At 42.9% G+C, this 8,072-nt stretch overlaps 1 pseudogene; it reads right to left on the bottom strand.

Moving 5' to 3' along the window:
- Window positions 1-559: 559 nt before the first annotated feature.
- Window positions 560-5,911, bottom strand: LOC132236780 (proline-rich protein 11-like; annotated as a pseudogene).
- Window positions 5,912-8,072: the final 2,161 nt, after the last annotated feature.

Raw genomic sequence — 8,072 nt, 5'->3', positions numbered from 1 at the left:
TGAAAAGACTTCCACCATATTGGGCCCCAGAATTTGAGAAGCAAGAGTTCCTCTGGGCCCGCTAGCACTAGCGAAAATGAATAGGACTCCAAATAAATTGCCTTATTGGTTAAGGCGTCTTCTGATTTATAATATAACAGTAGCACTTAATGAATGATTGAGCTTTACAGGCTGAAATACTTTTCTTTTCAATTACCCAAGATGAATGGGAGCTAGGTTATTAACTTAATGTCATAACTGCGCCTACGGAGTACACATTAGAGCTATCCAGTTAAATGTGAACAACCTTTCCACCCTAACTTGAGTAATTCCAGGATAAACATCATGTTGGGGGTTGCATTTTCCGTTCATTCACTTCTTGATCATGCAAACTAGAAAATATCCAGATACCCACAGTATTTATGGGCTCCGTACATACTTTAATTCTTTAAATAAAATTATGTGTTAGAATAATAATCTATACATACCCTATTACATTTAAAAGAAAGGATTGCAGTGACATCTATATATTTCATGAATCATCTCGTAGAGTCAGGCAGAGTTGCTCCAGTCTTGCTCATCAAAGCTGCCTGCAGAGTGGGTGAGCCGGCTGAAACTTTCTCCTGAAGGACCCGGCTCATCGGCTCATCGGCGGGATCCGTCCAGTTTCTGTTTCCATATTTTCTTGATTGGGAATTGGGGTCCCACCTGGGCTCTTCTCTGCATCGACTTTTCTAAGCAGTTCCTGCAGATCTATGTGACTTTTACCAGGAGGCATGAAGGCATTTGCAACTCGAGTTGCAGTTTTGGCGCTGGGCTTCAGGGAAACCTGCTGCAGGTCAGAGACATAACTAGTGAATTCCATGCCTTTGGTGATGGAACGAGCTTTATCCTTTCCTCAAAACTGTGTTTGTAAATTTTACAGTCAGCAGATCTTTAACTGTTTTCTGCATGAGCATCTTTTCTAACGATCTAGTCTAAGTGCTTTGGTGAGGCTGGGCTTTCTGAGCAGCGAAGGTGCTCTGGGTGGTGGAGGTGAGGCAGAGGAGAAGGTGGCAGGGTGGGGCTGGCTGGCTGTGGCTGCGTGGGAGGAAGTGCAGCTCAGGATTCTCCAGGGGTGGTTAGAGCACAGGAAGCCACGTTTGTAAGCTTACCGGTCGTGTAACAGGTTTGACCACAGATTGCACAGGAAGAATTTTCTGAGTCGGCCTTCGGCAGTTCCTGGAGCTTGCATAATTCACTTTATAAATGCAAAACCATTTTTTATAAGACTATAAAGTTCTCGGTGGCAGAAATGGGATGGAAAGATGGCATCTTTCTCAACTCTGGGCCATGCAGTGCTGGCACCGGTTGCAGGTAGACCATCTTCTGTCCAAAGTTTTACTGTACCTTCTGCCTTCCCCCAAATTATGAGAAAGTTTATTTAGAAAGTTACAGAGACAGATGTGAGCCTGGGCTGCATAGGCTCATGAAACAAGTTACAGAAGCAACAGAAGGGCCCTCGGAGCCTAGGAGTGAGAAAGGCGAGGGAAATGTGCCTGGGGAGGAGAAGGGGGAAGGGAAAGGCGCCGGCTGCTGGGGAGAGGGAGAGCCTTACTGCATCCCTGACGCTGGGACATTGAAGTTCAATGATCTTAGCCAGCGTCTGCCAAGTGGTGCATCTATTGGAGAAAGACCCCTCTTTCTTCTGAGGGTGGTGCAGGGGGAGGTGTAATTAGTTTGGACTGAAAGTGCGAGGTTTTCTTATTTATTTTAAAGATCTTTTTTGCTTTTGCTTTTAGCTTTCTTCTTTGAGGTTTCATTATTTTAGCCTAAGATCCTGGGGATTAAATGGAGTCCAGGCAGTGGCCTCACTCTTGCCAATAAAAAAAAGTTACATTAAAACCTAGTGAAGGGGCCAATCTAGCCACGGCCTCTTCACAATGGACCCTTAAAAAGTTTGTGCCCTGGCTGTGCCGCTCAGTTGTTAAAGCATCACCCAATACTCCAAGGTTGTGGGCCCAATCTCTGGTTAAGGCACATATAAGATCAACCAATGAATGCATAACTAAATGGAACAGCAAATCTCCCTCTCTCCCTGTCTCTTTCTTCCTTTAAAAAGTCAATTTAAAAAATTTTAGCAACTTACTCTTTCATTTACAGCAGCGGTTCTCAACCTGTGGGTCGCAATCCCTTTGGCGGTTGAACGACCCTTTCACAGGGGTCGCCTAAGACCATCCTGCATATCAGATATTTACATTACGATTCATAACAGTAGCAACATTACAGTTATGAAGTAGCAACGAAAATAATTTTATGGTTGGGTGACAACATGAGGAACTGTATTTAAAGGGCTAGAAGGTTGGGAACCACTGGTTTACAGTGTATGAGGAGGCCTATTTTCTTCCACTCATGCTTGGTTTTATTTTTTAAAGGAATGCTAATCTGATAGGTAAAATATGCAGTTTCCTCACTTTGATTTCCATTTTTAAATTTTGAAGGAAATGAAGCATTTTTCATGTTCGTTGTTCATATTTATTTCTGTGAATGGTCTGTTCTTAGCCTGTTGTCAATGGTTTTGTTTTGTTTATTTATTTAACACCACTAAGAGAGTTTAACATTTTATGAAGTTAAACTTAGTTCACTTTTATGGCTTTCATGTTTGAGGTTATGTTTATAACAGCTATTCTCCTTTCAAGATTAAAAAATAATCCCTAATTTTTTCTGGACATTTTTTCAGTTTTTGGTTTGTTTTGTGTCATTTAAATCTTTGGTCTTAAACCTAAATTTATTTTGCGGTAAAGAGTAAAGCCACTTTTTTTGGGGGAATTCAACAAGGCTACCAAAGTCCCCTTCGCTGCCCTTAGGCAACCCTTCTCTTCTTTGTAGTCTTTCAAAGAGTGAAGATCTAATGCTTTAGAAAGTGCCCCTGACTCCAGAGTAAGGATAAGACCATGACTGAAATTTCAGTCTCCTGAGGGTTTGCTATTCTGTATTTGCTGTTTTATCACAAGTGTCGTAGTTGAAGCTCCTTTAATTCTAGAGTAGAATACAAGTTTAGGAATTTTCAGTCTGTAGATAAGTTCTCTTGGTCAGCCTCTCAGTTAAAGGAACTAGCCGGAAGCCAGACAGCTTAGAAATACAACCTCATTGTGCATTGGGTCAGGGTCAACAATTTTCCTTTTAACCTTTTAATTATTTACACAAAGATGAAAGTTTTGTTCAAATATGTTTTACTAAAAGGAACCATATTTCAGAGATTGATCTGTAGATAACTTTGTAGAAAATGCCATAGGGCTAACCATGTGAAGAAATCTTCCTCCTAGCCTTTTTATTTCAATGCAGATTTAAAAAATTCTTTTGTAAAAATGTTCCCGTGAGCATCTGTGGTAGAAGGATTAAACACCTAGTTTACCCAAAGGCTCTCTTTTCTTTTCTTTTTTTGCAGTTCTCTTCCTTTGTGAAGACTTACTAAAGTATACTGATATGGGATTTTTTGGACTGGAACGCGTGGTGTTCCCCTGGGCAGGATGGTTCCCGGATTCTTTGTCCCTTGGAGTCAAAGAATGAATCCCCAGATGGAAGATGGTGGAAATTTATTGAAGAACAAGTACAGAGACTACCACGTGGGGTGGGGGAGAGTCCCACCAAGTCCCTTCTTCCACAGTTTATAAAGGCTGCAGATCTTTGTGCCTTGATATCCCCTCTGATTGGCCACTATCTCCTCCCTTTTGATTTGGTCACTATCGCAACTCCTTAGTTCAAAGGTCAAATCTCACATGGGACCTATGAGACCCTCCTCCCTCATTGTTCTTCTATTCCCTCTAGGCCAGTGGTTCTCAACCTTCCTAATGCCGAGATCCTTTGATACAGTTCCTCATGTTGTGGTGACCCCCAATATCATGGTTACAAATTGAACATAATTAAAGCATACTGATTAATCACAAAAACAATATGTAATTATATATGTGTTTTCCGATGGTCTGAGGCGACCCCTGTGAAAGGGTTGTTTGACCCCCAAAGGGGTCGCGACCCGCAGGTTGAGAACCGCTGCTCTAGGCTTTCTTCTTCCTTCTTTATTTTGTAAATATAGACCTTTTGCTACTCCCAGTTTCCTTATCTTATGGAAATGTAACTGCTGCCTCCCCCAACTTTCTTGTCTTATAGAAATGTAACTTCTGCTGGCTTCCTGCTCCCTGTCTTAAGGAAATGTAACTTCTCCCAGTCTGTAGCCCCATGTTTTTTCATGGACCTCTTTCATTTTTTAAAGTTTCCTAAACCTGCTTATATCCCCCTAAAATTCCTATTTCAATACTATCATCAGAATTTTTATTACGTGCCCCCTCTGTACTCTATATTTAATACTCAGTTCATGAAAGAATATAAACAGAATCTGAGGTCTCACATATGTTGTAAAATCTAAAATAAAAATGTTTCCTTGAGTACAGACAGTCTGGTATTTTCTCTTGTCACTGGTCCAAAGTCCATATTCCTGATTCTTTGAAAGCCCAAACTCAACAAGCCAGGGTTTGGAGTAAGGAAAGGTTTACAGGTGGAGAAGGCACCCACGGAGAAGATGGAGCCCTGGTGGTGCCTTAAATCCATGTTAAGAAAGTACAGACTTCAGGCTTCTTTTAGGTCAGGGGTAGGGGAAATGGGAGGGGCTGTTTTTGTAAAACTCAAGCCAAATTCTCCTCATCATTAGCATGTCATTATGCAAGACTCAGCTATTAGCCTGAAGGCTGTGGGAACAGAGCAGGCTTGAACAAGATTGAGTGAAAGAGAGACTGAGCATTTCATTCTGTTACGCTCTGATTTAGTAATTGCTCTACAACATCCCTGAGTGAGTCTTTAAAGCTGTTCTCTCAGTGACAGTAAACTCACTGCCTTATAAGATAGTCTGTGGCATTATTGACTAGTTTTTACTATAGGAAGTTTCTTGTTTGGGCATAAAAGGACTCAAATTCATGAAAGAATAATCATGGTGGTGAAGGGACATCGAATCATTGTGACTTAGAAGAAATATATGTTTAGTCTTAGTCCACAATTCCTGGCTCCCTGCTCCCAGTCTCTTGAAATTTCTTAAGTGAAGAGAGTGAAAATGGTATCTTTTGTCATGTTAATGAGGTGACTTTTGGAAAACACCTCAATGGGGATTGATTGCCAAGAGACCCAACCTTGTGACTAGAGGACTGGAACTTTTAGTCTCACTCCAAAACATTCACTTCCCAGGGGAGGAAGAGGGTTTGGAGATTGAAATCAATTGTCAATGTCCAGTGGTTTAATCAATCATGCCTATGTAATGAATTTTCCATAAACACCCAAGAGGATGGGGTGCAGAGAACTCCTGGGTTGGGGAACACATGGAGGATCTGGGAGCCTGGCTTGCCTGGGGAGGACACGGAAGTGTCATTCCCCTCTCCACATATCTCACCCTATGCAGCTCTTCCCCATCCTGGCTGTTCCTGAATACAATAAACCAATAAACCTTTCACAATAAATCAGTGACCTAGTAAGTAACATGTTTCTCTGATTTCTGTGAGCCATTCTGGCAAATTAATTGAACCCATTAATTGATTTACAGCCAGTCAGTTAGAAGTATAGGTAACAATGGTATTCTGAGTTGGAGGGAGTTGTTGGAATGTCCAATTTGCAGTCAGTTGATCAGAAGCACAGTTGTGAAGACATGAAGGCTGGGTTGACTCAAGGACTAGAGACTGGTATCATTTGTAGGCGTCTTCCCTCACTTGTCAGTTAAGTCAATAGGGTGTCAATGGAGCACTTCCACATGACCTCTCCATGTTGCCTGGGCTTCCTCAAAATACGGCAACCTCTGTAATCCCCTTCGTGTGGCATCAAGGGTTCCCAGAGTTAGTATCTCAGCAAACTAAGTGGGAGATGCATCACTTTTTCTGATCTTGCCTTGTACGTCATGCAATGTCACTTCTGCCATGTTCTACGGGTTAAAAATGGGCCATATTCCCTCCCAGATTTGGGGTAGGAGATATAGATTTAGGCTTTATATCCTCTCTTGATACAAAAATTTCTAATCATTAAAAAAAAAAGAACACATCTATTTAAAGGAAATTTAAGTTATAAGACATATTGAAAATAAACAAACAAACAAACAAACAAACTTCCTAAAAACAACAACAACAAGCTACTGCTTGCCTTGTTTTTGAGAAGAATTAGAAAGCAGACTGCATACAGAAGAGAGAGGCCTGTTTGGGACTTACTCTGGCTTATTAAGGCAGAGTGTCTACTGGCCACAACATAGAATAAGTTTTGCTTTTTAAATTAATTCCATGTTGCTCAACTTCTAAAGGACTTCCAGGAATTACCAAACATTTTTTTCCCAATAATATTTTAAGAGCATAAAATAAAGTTGAGCAAGTATAACCCAGTTATTCTTTCTTCTGTCCCTTTTTTTTTTTTGGTTTATCTTATGATTGCACTAGCTAATTTATTTATTTTATATAAAATCCTAACCCTCAGTAGGCTAGGGTTTTAACTGGTCTGGGTATGGTCATAGATGACCTTCACTTTCTATATAATTCCAGCTCTCTGTTGACTCTGTAGTTCTTGTCTTATATCTGCATCAAAATACATTATAAATTGTGTAATAATTTATCAAACAAATTAATCTATATGTGTAATTATTTTTAAAAATATGTTTTTATTGATTTTAGAGAGGAAAGGAGAAGGAGAGAGACAGAAACATCAATGATGAGGGAGAATCATTGATCGGCTGCCTCCTGCATGTCCCCCACAGGGGATCGAGTCCACAACCCAGGCATGTGCCCTCCTGGTTCATAAGTCAATGCTCAACCACTGAGCCATACCTGGCCAGGTATGAATTATTTTTTATTCCTTTCTTTCAAACTTGCTTTTGGTCTTACTCTTCTCTGCCCTGAAAAAAGAATTGGCAGGTCAAATATCTTTCTGGTTTCTTTGATCACAAAAAAGTCTCATTTCAAAAAAAAAAAAATCCTATCAAATCAACACTAATAAAAGAGAAAAATGGTAATTGGCGTACAGCGATAACCTTTTCATTGGCTAATCAGGGCTATATGCAAATTAACTGCCAACTAAGATTGGCAGTTAACTGTCAACAAGATGGCGGATAATTTGCATATGTAGGCACAATGCAGGGAGGCAAAAGGGAAAGCAGGAAGAAGCCCCCTGCCACTGACAGTGATCGGAAACCCAGGGGGGAGCTAAGAGCTGGGGGGCAGGGCAAAGGCGGCCCTGGGGCCGCCTTTGCCCTGCCCCCCAGCCATGATCGGAGAATCAGGTGCCTTTTCCGCCCTGGCCAGTGATAGCAGGAAGTAGTGGTGGAGCCAGCGATGGGAGCTGGGCACGGTCGAAGCTGGCAGTCCCAGGAGCTAGGGGTCCCTTGCCTGGGCCTAAAGCGAAGCCCACGATCGTGGGGCCGCTGCAGCTGCGGGTCCCCGCTGCCCGGGCCGGACGCCTAGGCCAGAGGCGTCAGGCCTGGGCAAGGGGCCGATTCTGCGATTGGAGGGTGATGGGGGTCAACACCTGGGGGCTCCCAGTATGTGAGAGGGGGCAGGCTGGGCTGAGGGACACTCCCCCCCCCCCCTACCCAGTGCACGAATTTCGTGCACCGGGCCCCTAGTCAATATAATAAAAGCCTAAGTGACTGTTACAGTGGAATGACCAGAATGACTGGTTGCTCTGATGTGCACTGACCACCAGGGGGCAGACGCTCAACGCGGGAGCTGCTCCCTGGTGGTCAGTGCGCTCTCACTGGGGGAGTGCTGCCCAGCCAGAAGCCGGGCTCATGGCAGGTGAACGCAGCGGCAGGTGGCAGGAGCCTCTCTCACCTCTGCGGCAGCGCTGAGGAGCAGCAAGCCGTGTGGTAAGGAGCAGTGAGCAGGCAGGCAGTAAGGAGCGAGGGATCCCGGACTGAGAGAGGGATGTCTGACTGCCAGCTTAGGCCTGTTCCCCCTCCCCTCCAGTGCATGAAGTTTGTGCACCAGGCTTCTAGTTTAATATAAACATTTAGGATTATAATCTAATTTAGGTTTCTATAGTCCTTCAGTGGAGGCCTGCCTAGGAATGCTTTGCCTTTTAATGATTTCCTAATTCTACCT

This window comes from Myotis daubentonii, chromosome 1 (assembly GCF_963259705.1).
Source record: "Myotis daubentonii chromosome 1, mMyoDau2.1, whole genome shotgun sequence".
NCBI classification, from domain to species: domain Eukaryota; kingdom Metazoa; phylum Chordata; class Mammalia; order Chiroptera; family Vespertilionidae; genus Myotis; species Myotis daubentonii.
The sequence above is the reverse complement of the archived record's forward strand: the minus strand, read 5'-3'. Positions and strand labels throughout refer to the sequence as shown.